Below are 14,749 nucleotides of genomic sequence, written 5' to 3' on the forward strand. Positions count from 1 at the left end.
AACTGTTTGGCCTGAAAGGGTAGAACATAGGTGGGTGGAATAAACATAAGAGAATGCTGGGAGGAATAGGAATTGAGCTTAGAGATGCCATGCACCTCTCCCATGGGCAGAAATGGTAGCTCTGCACTCTGAGGCAGATGGCGAAACAGCCAGCCACCAGGTCAGACATGCTAAATCTTTCCTTCTAAGCGCACCTTGTGCTGCAACATACATTATTAGACATGGGTTAAGAGGCTGAAAATAATGGGGCAGGCAGTGTTGAAATGAATAGTTTTGTGTTGTTATTTCGGAGCATAACCTTACAAGGCGGCCCCATGGGGATGCAGCCCTGCTGCTCAAATTTCTACAATCAAGGGGGAAATGGAAGAAGGGAAGAAAGAAGAGAGAGAGACAAGGAAGAATGGATGAATTCAATCATTCATTGGAAAAATGAGTGAACCAATGAATGAGGAGACCTAGTAGGAAAAAATGTGCTGCATTCCCTCAGAGTCAGGTCAAATTAAGGATTGACAAGGTTTTCCACTAAGGAGGAGGTTTATTCAATTTTACCTTCTTTGTTCTCCAGGCCCACCTACAAGAGTGATGATGAGGACAGGGAGAAGAGGAGAGGGTGTACCAGAATTCCCTGGTACAATTTCTCACCCAAATTGTAGCCAAATCACCTGACCTGGGACAGCTGATCTACATGCTGGACCCTAACTCCCAGTTTGACAACTCTAACATTTTAACCAAGTTTGTGAAGATGAAGGAACCAAAAATAGCCCAGTTACAGGATGGCAGGTTCCTTACAGGATGGGAGTCAGACATCAGTACCATACTGGTATTTGGCGGTTTGATGGGTGTGTGGGGTCTTTGCCAGACTCCACCTAGCATCATGGATTCCCTACTTTACTGATATTATGGAGTTCGGTGCATTCATCATATGTGTGCATGTCACACACTAGTGGACATCATATGTACATGTTTATCCTGTGTGTGGGTGAGTGTGTTCATGAGTTTTATAGCCCAAGTACTACAGAACATGATCAATGAAAGGGAACACTGTTTTCCAGATATGGCAGGACAATTATTTAAATGAACTGACAAGGGTTGGATGGCATGGATAAGACCTATGAGAGTTCAAGGCATACCGAATCCAGGCATGACAAAGTAGGTGGCAGACAGAATTCTGGCAAAACTAAGTAGGTAGCTTGATGTCCAACTTACTGGAGAAGAGCAACTGAGCGGAGACACTTTTCACTAAGCAAGATGCTCTAGTGGAGATCAAACATCCTTTGACTTACAGCCAGTACGAATTAAACCATTCATCAAAGAAACCTAATTTTCTCTGATTTTGAGTATACATTTGTGTCCCTTCCTGATTAATCTACTCTTTATCCTCTTAAGTCCCAATACCTCACGCTGATATTGGTCACATCTTTCCATTTGACATGGTTTTCCCTCAAGCTTCATACCGCCCCGAGATCAAACAAATTTTTGTCCCCTCTCCACTGCTTCCTTGACAGCAATCTTGTCCTTTACCACACCACGCATCCCCAGTCTTTTACTCTCCAAGGGAAAAGACCATAAATCCTGCTTTGTTTTGAGGCATGTATTTCTGTGATGCCCCATCCACCAAACACAATCCATCATTGACCAAATAACACAACATGTTAACAAATTTTTATTCTTTGAGAAAGTATAATCCATTGGAAAAGATACCAGGATTCATAGAAGACCTGAGGTATCTCTAAAAAAACACATTCCCACAGAGAGAATTAAGTCTGCCCCTCAAAATTTGAGAATTTCACTTTAACAGATCTTCACCAAATCATAGACATAGATATGGAAGTCATTATCAAACTTGATGAAATACACAGAAGGTTTGTTGGGAACTTGGCAAATAATTTTACCTTTCTCTTGGGTTCCATCTTTTTTGTTGTTCTGCACTCTTTTGCCCTCCAAGGAATCCCTGCCTAATTCCAAATTCACCTCTACTGGAGGACATTCAGGCGTGATGTGGAGGTTGCCTTCAATGGAATCATCATGATGGTGGTAAAGGTACAGGACCGGATCATTCTCGTTGACAATGTAGAAACAGGTCGTTATGGTCTGCACCTCATCTGGGACCACGCCACTCCACTCTTCCTTAGAGCCTGGCATGATGTGGAGGTTGCCTTCCAGGTAGTCTTCCAGGAGGTGGTAAATGTACAAGACCGGATCTTTCTTGTAGGTAATATAAAACCAGGTCTTCATGATTGGCACCTCTTCTAGGACCATCCCGTTCCAGTCATTCTTAGAGCCATTTGTGCCCATGAATGTATGTTTCACTGCTCTGCCAACTATGGTGTTTGAGAGATGAGTGTCTGTCACCTGAGGAAATGGCACATTATTAGGCAGGATCTTCAGGTTTAAAATCCTTTCATCACTATGAAGCTCCAAGCCATAGACACAATCAATCCCATCATATTTCAACAAATAGAGAAAGGGATATGTTGGCAGTTGATCTAGAATGATGGCTTTCCAATGGGTGACTGGTTCATTGGCTTCCTTCCAGCCATGAGAAATTCTGCGGCCAACAATATTCTCCAGGGCCTCAAAAGGCTTACTAAGTTTTTGCTTCTGGAGCGATGGCCCATTCTTCTTCTGGAGATGTGGCATGCAACTCATACTAAGAGGCATCTTCATCATGGCGGGAGACTTTCTGAGATAGGCCACAGCACTCCTGTTCCACTGTCTCTTGGCTCTGTTTCTGTGCTTGGGCTTCATAGCTGCCAATCTCTGCATAGGAAGAACTCTTCAGTTTAAATCAGACACAAAGTGGTTTCCTCCAACATAAGTGCCTGCAAGGATAAGAAGGTGAGGATGTGAGTTCAAGGCTCTTTTTAGGAATAACTTTGGAGCAGGTGAAAAAGGCAGGGCTGAATAGATTTGGATACCTAAATGGAATATGTTCTTAAGAAATTAATAGGAAAATTATCAAACTCTTGTCTACAGCTCAGTATATGTGTATCAGTGACATATTCCTGCTGCAAAATGCAATTGACCTCTACTGAGAAACCTACTTCCTGACTTACTATATCAATGAGAGAGGAAGCTATGCCTATACCTAAAGTGAGAAAGAAATATCTGAACAGATGGCAAAGAATTCAAAGAACAGCCACTCCTCTCCTTACCACTCAAGCTACTGGTTAGTTGGCTGATCTATAACCACTTGCCAAAAGTCATGGCACTCCAGTCCACTGGCTCTCTCTATTGTGTCTCCTGATCCAGATGCAGGTTGATTACATAAAGATATTCTGTATCTTCATTAGAGAAGTGAGTGCTGTGAGTCAAACTGCCAAAAGAAAGAAACATTATTCTGTGCACCAGCACCTATTAGAAATAATTATCTTTTAAAACACATATGGACAAAGAGGATCTTTGCCATTTAAGTGGACAGAGGAATTGGACATTTTTAGCAAAGATAGAGTGGGGAGAATACCTGACATTAACCGTCCCTCAGCTATCAAATATAGGAGCTGTTATTGACATAAATTTTGGACCCAGAGCAGATTTGAAAGAAACCTTTCTTTGACTACAGAGGTCCTAGTTGCTTCCTAAACATATTTACCAAAAGAAAATATCTTGGCTCTCTAGATTCCAACTTCTGGAAATTCGGTTGAACAGTTGTGGAGCCCAAGAACTGAACTGACCTCCTCAGCCACCGTGAAGATAGTAAGCCCACCTTCACAGAAGACCAGTGCTTCATGTGGAACAGAGTTGCCACCCCCAACCCAAAGCTTTGTGACATCATCAAGGCTCTACTTATGTCATAAATCTCCTCCTAGCCAGGTTTCTTCCCTACTAACCCCCAGCAATATCCAGCTTACAGGTCCTAAAATGCTGCTCATACAGCCCCATGAAGACCCAAAATAAAAACCCCAATCTTCTTCCCAATTACTTGAGTCATATTTTCCAAGTAACTCAACCCCTTTTTGTGTTTTTTTTTCTGTAAAATAATTTTTGGTCTGAGTCAACAACTCACATGAATGTCTTTTTTTCCTAACTCCAATGTCCTCATTGGTTATTTTCTATTGATTTTTCCATTACTTCATAATAATAATTATCAAACTTTCCACTTCTCTTCCTCCCCCCACATTCTTCTTGCTCCGCAAATAAACCTCTCCACTCAAACACCAGTCCAAATAGAGGACAGGGTACTTTGAGCTGTGGGAAGTCCAAGCCCACCCTTCATCCATCCAGATTTAGCAAGGTATGCATCCACAAAAAATATGATCACAAAAAGCCAGTGTATGATATGCAGACAATTGCAAGTGCCATTATCTTTGGCTTCTCCGTCTGCCCCAATTGTCAGCCACATTCAGAGCTTCCAGTTTGATCCCATGTTCTTTCATTCCCAGGTCACTGGATTAGTTGAAATCCCCTTAGTTCAGGCACAGTGTCTCATAGTGTGGACCAAGCCCTTATATTCCTGACATCCTTGCTCTTTTTCTCCATCCATCTGCTCTTCCACTGGAGCTTGGAAGCTCCATCTAGTCTTCTGATTTTGACCCTGACTTGATCTCCATCATTTGCCAAACAAAAGTTCCATGGTGGTTTTCAAGATAGTCAGTCATCAGTCTGACTATGGGACAAGGCACACATAGTTCCTAGGGACATGTCACAGTCCGGTCATCTTCTCCTCTCTGCTTAAGTACCTAGAGAGGGTCACCCTATGGCCTTCTGAGAACCACTCGAGAGATATCGATCTTGACATCCCCAGAATGGCCCCATAAATTGAGATATCATCAGTGTATGTGCATTAACTTGTGTGTGTTTGTGTGTGTGTATTTAAATCACAATAACAAATGGATTGTAATATTGAAGTTTCTTCTCATCTTGAGAAGAATATTTGCTACAGAAACACTCTCACAGTAATAGTGAGAGTGTAAACTGTTTCAGCAAGGAGAAATAACTGGAGGAATCCCCCAGGAGTTAGGCTCAGTGTCCCAGGAATTACGCCCAAGGAAAGTCAATGAACTCAGTGATGGAAGATAAAACCCAGCCTAAATAAATCCCTAAATCATTTAGGTGGAACATGAGATACTCTTACAACAGTTACAAGAGGTCTAAAATGCCTGGACTGGAACATGAGGGGAACACAATGACATGGAGCTGAGAGTGCATGGCAAAACTGATTGGATCTGGCAAAAATTATGTAACATACCAAGGAAACCACCAGTGGGACAAAACCCTAAGAAATCTGTATGACAACATATCATGTTGAACATAATGAGATTTATAGACAAAGGAAAGATCTTAATTATGTCACTGTCACACAGGTGATGATGAACCAGTTCCATCGTAGAGTGACTCCCTGCTGTGTTTAAGATAACCTGTCAATTCTGTCTAGTCAGTTACAAGGAAATTTGCATTAATTGCACAGATTAACTATCAGCATCATTTACTGCACAATCAAAGGCAAGGCAAAGAAATCATAGACATGTTGTTGAATGCTGATGATGTTATTGGGAGTTTTGATGGGTTTTTTTCTTAAAGGGAAATCATCGGTGACTCTCAGGCATGAAGCAGATCCTTTCTCTGTGATGTTTCCTGAATAGCCACTGAGATACCAGCCCATTGAGTTGTGGTCTCTCTCTCTTTTAAAAAGCAACTTCTACCTTCAGCTTGATCTCTTGCTTGAGCTTCCCTTCCGGCTACTAGGCTCCTTTTCTGATCCTGCAGAGGGCTTTTGTAAGGGATTGTGATCTCTAAGTTTTTCCCCTTTCAAGAACTAATCATTCTATTAATCACAATTCTAAACTGCTGTGGGAGTTTGTTTGTGACTTATGCCTTCACATGTGATACAAGCGACCTGTGTGTATAGGGTCTTCTCTCTGTTCATGTGGGGAAGGCATGGCAGCAGGAGTAGATGGCTGCTCATTCTCTGTAAGGAAATCAGTAAACAGTGGGCAACAAGTACAAGGATGTCCTGAAATATTAAGTCTAGTCCTTTCAAGGCCCCAAAGTCTCCAGCTACGTTCAGGGTCACGACAATCTACAAAACCCACCGAGCATGAAGTATTCAGAACCAGAACCCTGTGTGTGCCATATCACATAAATTCATCGTGAGTACAGCAATTTTTTTTAATTAAATTATTTTGTCCCATCAGAACGATCTATATTACCAATTAACCAAATTTGCTGCATCTTTGGTGTCCTAGAATTGCTTTAAATTGTTGCTGGGACAGTCTTACAAACCTTCCTGTGCTGTTATGAGACCTTAAGGGGACAGCACTTATTTCAGAAATCAAAGGCAGTTGGGTTCAATCCTATGGTTAGCTGTTAGCTAGACACTGGAAGGATGGATTTGACTAAGAAAGGGAGACAGCATACATGGAGGCAGGTAACCTTTCCTTTGCAAAATGACCCATTTTGAGGCCTTACTTCAGGCTCTTCTCTTCTCCTAATCTTGGTTTTTTTATTAGTTTAGGAGAAGAATTAAAACTCCATTTACAGTATCTGCGAACCCGAATGAGTTAAGTATGTGTGACCAACTTGATGTCTGCCTGTATGTCAACAGGGCCAGAGTTCAGGGGCATCTGATGCATAGCACAGGGATGTCAGCCATCAATCTCTGGTCCACCTAACTCTACAGCATTAGAGTTGTCATGGTTGCTCATCTGATCTTCCTCATATGATCTCCATCCACAGAGATGTCAGAAAAATCCTCCCCTGAGAGTGCAAGTTCTTTACAAATGAAAGATTATACAACAGAAGACACATGGGAGATTTATATGGGCAAGCTGTTGAAAGGACAAAGTGACAGAAGAAGTTTATTGATTAATTAAAGAAAGAATCCGCTTCAGCTGATAGGTTAGAACATAGGTAGGTGGAGTAAACAAAATAGAATGCCGGGAGGAAGAGGTAGTGAGCTCAGAGAAGCCATGCTCCCCTCTCCCCAGCAGATGCCATAGCTCTGCTCTCTGAGGCAGATGTCAATGCAGCCAGCCACCATGTCAGACATGCTGAATTTTTCCTGGTAAGTGCACCTCATTATACTACACTGATTATTAGAAATGGGTTAAAATGCTGAATCTAATGGGCCAGCAGTGTTTAAAAGAATACAGTTTTTGTGTATTTATTTCAGGCATAACTTTCATGCGGCCGTGGTGCTGGGGACACAGCCTCGCTGCTCAAATAACTACAGAATGGCTTGCAGCCTTGTGGACAACTGAACCCACTGAAAGCCTGAGAAAGCTTGGGAAAGAGTGAAGCATGTTTTCTTGGTAGCAGCGATTTCTCGGTCTGCTCTGCTTGCTAGAAGAAAGCAAGGGCTCTCATCTAAAAGAGGCTTGCAGACTCAGCTTCAGCTGCAAAACCCTGCAGCTCTTAAGAGGTCCTGCCACAAAATATTGAAATGGTTTTGATAAAAGCCAACTGAATGCTTGTATGTTTTCAGCAGTAGCAGAAAAAAAAACTGTGTTGTTTTAAAATGCCGGGATTCTGGGCCATCCTGCCTGGGCAAACTCTGACTGTTTGAGGAAGGAGGGCCAGCTACAGAAAGAGGGCTTGAGTGTTGTCTGTTGCAGCGTCTTTGATGGCAAGGACCTTGAAGCACAGCAGACTTGTGGTACTGAATGCGGCTCTGTTCGGTACCTCAGCCACAAGCTTGGAATGGTAGAAATCTAAGGAATGTGCTACATCTGGCCAGCAAAGCCATGGCTTTAGTCCTACTGAGATTGCTTGGTAAATGAAAGACTCATGTGGTCAGAAAAACACAGAGAGAAAAAGAGTAAAGAGAGATTCAAAGACAAAGAAAATTTTTAAATGATTTACAGTGTGTTAAAATATGTGCAGGCTAAAATTTGAAGTTCTTAAAGTTAAAAAACGGAAGAGAGTTGTTGGGTGTGGTAGTACACACCTGTAAACCCAACACATGGGAGGCAGAGGGAGATTGACCTCTGTATCTTCAAGGTGAGTTAGCACACACCTTTAATCCCAGTGCCTTGAAGGCAGAGACAAACAGATCTTTGTGAGTTCAATGTGTAGTAGCATACACCTTTAATCCCAATGCCTGAAAGGCAGAGAGAGGCAGATCTCTGAGACTTCAAGGACAGACAGGTATACAGAGTTATTCCAGGTCAAAGATACAACGAACCTGTCTCCAAAGTCAAAAAATAAAAAGGAAAAATAAACAAAATAGAGGTTAAATTGAAGCGCACAAAGATGGAAAATTCACAGCGAATTTTGATATTGTATGCTATTATGCTCTTTTTGAATCATTTGAATTTTGAGGCAGTAGCAATTGCTGCTAAAAGATGTTTCTTTATAAAAGCTGCTGAAATAAACCAACATAGATATTTTGAAAATGCCTTGACTTTGAAATTTGGATCTAAGGACATGATGCTTTGGAAAGGAGTTTCTATTTTGTTTTCACAGAGGGTGATAGTCTGTGGATGCCTCTATCCTAATATGGCAGGATGGAACACGCCCTACTAAAAGGTTGCTGTGAACACCTTTAAAAAATTGCTTCGCTCAACTGCCAACTGAGATAAATCAATAATGATGCCACCATTCAGCAGGAAGCATTTTGGAGAGAAAAAACTGCACCCACGTTCCCAATATGGCTTATAAACGTTCTTTTACATTTAAAGTGGGATGTGATATAGATATGAATATTTGCATTAGTATAGATTTTGCTTTACTGATAGAGATTTTAGGTCAATTTTGTTATATGTATATGCATTTTTGATCTTAATTAAGGTATTGTGATTGTGTAGTTCATTTAAAAATATAATGTATATAGGTTATTAATGGATAATCATTAATAATAGTCAAGTTTGTAGTCATGTTAGTTAGATTTTCTAGCTACATAGATATATATATTTCAGTTAGATAGGCATTATTCATAACTCTCTAGACTACAAAATAGGCTATTTAATGTTTTAGTACCTTAGGGTTTTTCATGACAGTGAGACACTCTACTCTTGGCAGCACATATCTACTTCAGGAAGAAGATGGGCATCAAAGAGGATCCTTATGGAGTTTGATAGCCATTTGGGGAAGAAACTGCTCTTGCCTGGATTGTTGCATAAACTGTACACAGAAAACACTCAGAGAGAGGTCTACTGAACTTGCCTAAAGGTGAGATGATCTTTTCGTGTTCCTGATTCAGGAAAGGGTCAGCATAACATTCTTCCAGACAAGCAGATAGTGACTGCCTTTGAAATTTCCTGCTTCATGGAAATGTCTGCTGGAAACTATGGGCCTGTAGGCTGAGGATGGAAACACCAACGGTACAGAGGAACTTTGGGTGACTGTCCAGGCAGCGAGATGTCTCTGTCATTTCTAGAGTTTGAAAATGGCTTACTTTTTGTTTGCTTAGGTAATACTGTATTATTCTGGAGTCTCTGATGGAGTTGAAGAATAGATAGATAGTTAGAGTTTTCCATTGTTATGATAAAAGATAAAATAGATATAAATATTGTAACTGTAATTCTTGCTTGATAACTGTTTTGTTATATGTAATTTTGCTTTGTTAAAGTTAAAGATTCCGTTCTTGTTTAAACAGAAATAGGAGTAATGATGGAGTATAGGTCATTGGTTAATTAAATAAAGAAACTGTTTGGCCTGAAAGGTTAGAACATAGGTGGGTGGAATAAACATAAGAGAATGCTGGGAGGAATAGGAATTGAGCTTAGAGATGCCATGCACCTCTCCCATGGGCAGAAATGGTAGCTCTGCACTCTGAGGCAGATGGCGATACAGCCAGCCACCAGGTCAGACATGCAAAATCTTTCCTTCTAAGCGCACCTCGTGCTGCAACATACATTATTAGACATGGGTTAAGAGGGTGAAAATAATGGGGCAGGCAGTGTTGAAATGAATAGTTTTGTGTTGTTATTTCGGAGCATAACCTTACAAGGCGGCCCCATGGGGATGCAGCCCTGCTGCTCAAATTTCTACAATCAAGGGGGAAATGGAAGAAGGGAAGAAAGAAGAGAGAGAGACAAGGAAGAATGGATGAATTTAATCATTCATTGGAAAAATGAGTGAACCAATGAATGAGGAGACCTAGTAGGAAAAAATGTGCTGCATTCCCTCTGAGAGTCAGGTCAAATTAAGGATTGACAAGGTTTTCCACTAAGGAGGAGGCTTATTCCATTTTACCTTCTTTGTGCTCCAGGCCCACCCACAAGAGTGATGATGAGGACAGGGAGAAGAAGAGGAGAATTCTGGTGTACCAGAATTCCCTGGTACAATTTCTCACCCAAATTGTAGCCAAATCACCTGACCTGGGACAGCTGATCTACATGCTGGACCCTAACTCCCAGTTTGACAACTCTAACATTTTAACCAAGTTTGTGAAGATGAAGGAACCAAAAATAGCCCAGTTACAGGATGGCAGGTTCCTTACAGGATGGGAGTCAGACATCAGTACCATACTGGTGTTTGGCGGTTTGATGGGTGTGTGGGGTCTTTGCCAGACTCCACCTAGCATCATGGATTCCCTACTTTACTGATATTATGGAGTTCTGTGCATTCATCATATGTGTGCATGTCACACACTAGTGGGCATCATATGTACATGTTTATCCTGTGTGTGGGTGAGTGTGTTCATGAGTTTTATAGCCCAAGTGAAGGGGTTAAATCAGCTCCCTTTAGAGGGCGGGGTTTGCCTCAGGCGAATCCCTGCCAATAAAGGGTGCGCGGAGAGGCGGCTCGCCCCTTTTTTGTTCCTCGCTACCTGTGCTACGCTGGAACTTTGGTTCAGTAAGTTTAACAATAAACTGGTAAATATTCTTTGATATCTGCATTGCCTTACTTTGTGCGGGAACATCTGGCGCCTGCCCCGTGGGGCTTTGCCGAGAACCGGCCCCGAATCGGAGTCTCTTGCACCCCAGGTCGCAGCGGCCGTCTCTCTGGGCGCGCGCGGAAGAAGTTGAGATTCTGAGCAGTCTCTCTGGGCACGCGCTGAAACAGCTGAGATTCTGAGCGACTCGATTTTCCCTGCTGTTTGTTAGAGTATCAAGCAGTGTGTTTGATATCGACAGAGCCTTTTTAACAGCGCCTAAGCCTCTGTTCCGAGCCGCCCCGGCCAGATTTCCCGTGCCCGCCCGCCGGCGCGCGTGCTGCCTTTGTCTGCTGCTCCCCCTCCGACCGCCGCCAGCGCTCAGGTCACGTGACAGCGGCCTGAGAGCCCCGGCAAAAAATTCTTATCAGCCTGTTGTCTGTTTCAATTTTGTTTTTGAGTCGTTTTATTTCAGATTTAGGACACGTGGATTCAACTGGACTCTTTTGCCACCACTGGCAGGAACCAGTTATTACAGGTAAGAGAACTTTTTCTTTTCTAAATAATGTCTGAGAACGTGACCGCAGCCTATTTCAATAGTTCTTTTGAGTGCACCATTTGGGAGATCTTACAAGAGGTGTCTACCACACCACATATATGGATATTCCTGGGATTCTTAATTTTCCTTAGCACTATTTGGTTTGATAATAGGAAAATGATCAAATCTCTTAAGGCAGAGGTTGAACGTTTGAAAACTATTGAGAGCGACAACAATCTTCTCAAGAATCAGTTTGAAGTTCTCCAGGAAGAAAACAAATCTTTGTTTAACATGACTTGGTTAACTGAGCAAAATCTAGAAAAAGTACAGGTTGATGTTAAGGAGAAATTCATTACTATGGAAGAAGGAACAGCTGAATTAGATCGTAAGTTTCAGCAGTCCCTTTCTGATGTTAAGGAGAAATTCATTACTATGGAAAAAGGAACAGCTGAATTAGATCGTAAGTTTCAGCAGTCCCTTTCTGATGTTAAGGAGAAATTCATTACTATGGAAGAAGGAACAGCTGAATTAGATCGTAAGTTTCAGCAGTCCCTTTCTGTAGGAACTGAAACGTTAACTGAGAGAATCAAAACTGCTGAATGTGACAATCGAATTTTGTCTAAAGCTTATGACAGATTGGTGGAAAGATTGTCAATACAAGAAGGCACGGTTTATGCCATAAAAATTATGTCCAAAGATGACAAGTTATCTCTACTGGACAAATTTCATACTCTAGAATCCTCAATGAAGGCTTTAGAACATAATTCTGGGCAGGAGATTCAGACATTACAAAAAGCAATGGTGAATAGAATTGAAAAGATTGAGGAATTTCTAAATTCTGATGAAGAAGAGCAAAGGGTAGAAAGGCAAATTTTAACTACATCTGTGGATAAATCCCTCCGGGAAAATTTTCACAAAGCTCTACCTACAGCTCTACATGCCTTTCCTGTAATAACAACAGAAAAGGTGGTTGGTTCCAGAAACCCTAGGGTCATCAAGGAAGATACATGGGAGCCTGTCCATATGAATGATCTCAAAGAAATTAAACAGGCCATCATGTCTTTTGGGATGCACTCCCCTTTTGTTAAAGAGATGCTAAAATCTTGGGCCACAACAAGCAAAGCAACCCCCTTGGACTGGCTCCAGCTGAGCTCCGCGGTCCTTGAGAGTGGACCGCAATTAAAATGGAAATGCTTATTCAGGCAAGAGGCTAGACTTTTAGAACAGCAGGAAAAGGCGAAGGGAATTGACGTTTCCCTAGATAAAATTCTAGGTGAAGGGCTCTTTTCAGACCCTCAGGAACAAGCTAATTTGGATGAAAACATACTCTCCATGTGTACTACAGCAGCCTTAAGGGCTTGGGACAGAGTACAAGACCCAGGACAGAGAATGGAATCATTTGTCACAGTTAAACAGGGTCAGAGAGAACCCTTTAGTGACTTTTTACAAAGATTAACTAAGGCTGTACAAATGGGGATACCTGACCCAGAAGCAAGACGTATAATAATTGAGTCTTTGGCTTACGAAAATGCTAATGTGGAATGCAAAAGGATCTTGAGGCCTTTAATGTTCAGATCAGCGTCCTTGGAAGAATGGGTCTTGCATACACTAGATGTTGACACATTTGACTATGGCACTGAAGCATGGGTAGAAGAAGCAATTTCCAATGGTAAAAGGAGACACCAGAATACCAAATGTTTTAATTGTGGCAAAATGGGTCATATGAAAAGGAATTGTAAACAACGGGTTTTCAGAAATAATAATAATGTGTCTTCTAGAAATAACAGGAATAGAAGGAATCAGCCTTCAGGTTTATGTAGAAGATGTGGGAAGGGCAGACACTGGACGAATGAATGCAGGTCTACAAGAGATAGACAAGGCAACCTGATACAGATGGGAAACGTGAGAGGGGGGGCCTCTCAGGCCCCCATGGCAAACATGGTTCAGACATTCCCAGTTTCTGCAGAGAACATGCCTCGTCAGGACAATTAGAAAGCCACATGCCTGCTGTTACAAGCAATAGTAATCAGAAAGATGAGTTACGTGTGTTTTGGCAAACTTCTATAAATGATCAAAGACCTAAGCTGAGAGTGTGTGTAAATGGCATTTTTATTACTGGCCTACTGGACACAGGTGCTGATGTAAGTATCATTACCCCCAGAATCTTGGCATCCATATTGGCCTCTTCAGAATGTAAATGTTCAGCTCCTGGGAATTGGAACCCTATCTCGAGTAAGGCAGAGCACGAGATGGGTTGAATGTATAGGGCCTGAGGGACAAATAGGAAAATTAAGGCCTTATGTAGCCAATATTGCAATGAATTTATGGGGTCGTGACCTATTACAACAATGGAATACTCAAATTAACATTCCTGCTACTTCTAGAGCCCATATTTCTGAAAGGAATATTAAAAGTTATTACAAAAGGACAAAACCGGCCATTAGGGCTGTGCAGGAACAAGCAATTGATGTCCCTTCAGAAATACCAACAGCCTTGCCTCTAAAATGGTTGACTGAGAAACCAATATGGACAAAGCAATGGCCTTTAGCTGAGGAAAAGCTACAGGCTTTAGAACAGCTGGTACAAGAGCAACTAGATGCTGGACATATAGAAGAATCTACCAGCCCTTGGAATTCTCCTGTATTTGTGGTTAAGAAAAAATCAGGTAAATGGAGAATGGTGACAGATCTCAGGGCCATCAACAAGGTTATTCAACCTATGGGCCCTCTGCAATCTGGAATTCCATTGCCCTCTTTATTACCAAAAGGATGGCCTCTCATAGTTATTGATTTAAAGGATTGTTTTTTCACTATACCTTTGCAAAAAGAAGATAGAGAAAAATTTGCCTTCACAGTGCCTACTTATAATAATTCTCAACCTTCGAGGAGGTACCACTGGACCGTCCTCCCCCAGGGTATGTTAAATAGCCCCTCCCTGTGCCAATATTTTGTGAACCAACCATTGCAAATAATACGCAAGAAATTTCCCAAATCTATTGTATACCATTACATGGACGACATATTGTTATCTGATTCAAACATAGATACCTTGAACAGACTGTTTGAAGAAATACAGATACTGTTACCTAAATGGGGATTGCAAATTGCTCCTGAAAAGATTCAGAAGGGAGATTCTGTTAATTATTTAGGTTATAGAATAGGTTTGCAAAAAATTAAGACACAGAAGGCACAAATTTGGAGAGATCGCTTACGGACTCTTAATGACTTTCAAAGACTGTTAGGAGACATTTCCAGTTTACGACCAACTATTGGGATAACACCTGATCTAATAATTCATTTGAACAAGACCTTGGATGGTGATAAAGATTTAAACAGTCCCAGAGAATTAACAGCTGAAGCAGAAAAGGAACTGACAAAATAAAGGCAATGCAGATATCAAAGAATATTTACCAGTTTATTGTTAAACTTACTGAACCAAAGTTCCAGCGTAGCACA

This window comes from Microtus pennsylvanicus (genome assembly GCF_037038515.1).
Source record: "Microtus pennsylvanicus isolate mMicPen1 chromosome Y unlocalized genomic scaffold, mMicPen1.hap1 SUPER_Y_unloc_3, whole genome shotgun sequence".
Lineage (NCBI taxonomy): Eukaryota > Metazoa > Chordata > Mammalia > Rodentia > Cricetidae > Microtus > Microtus pennsylvanicus.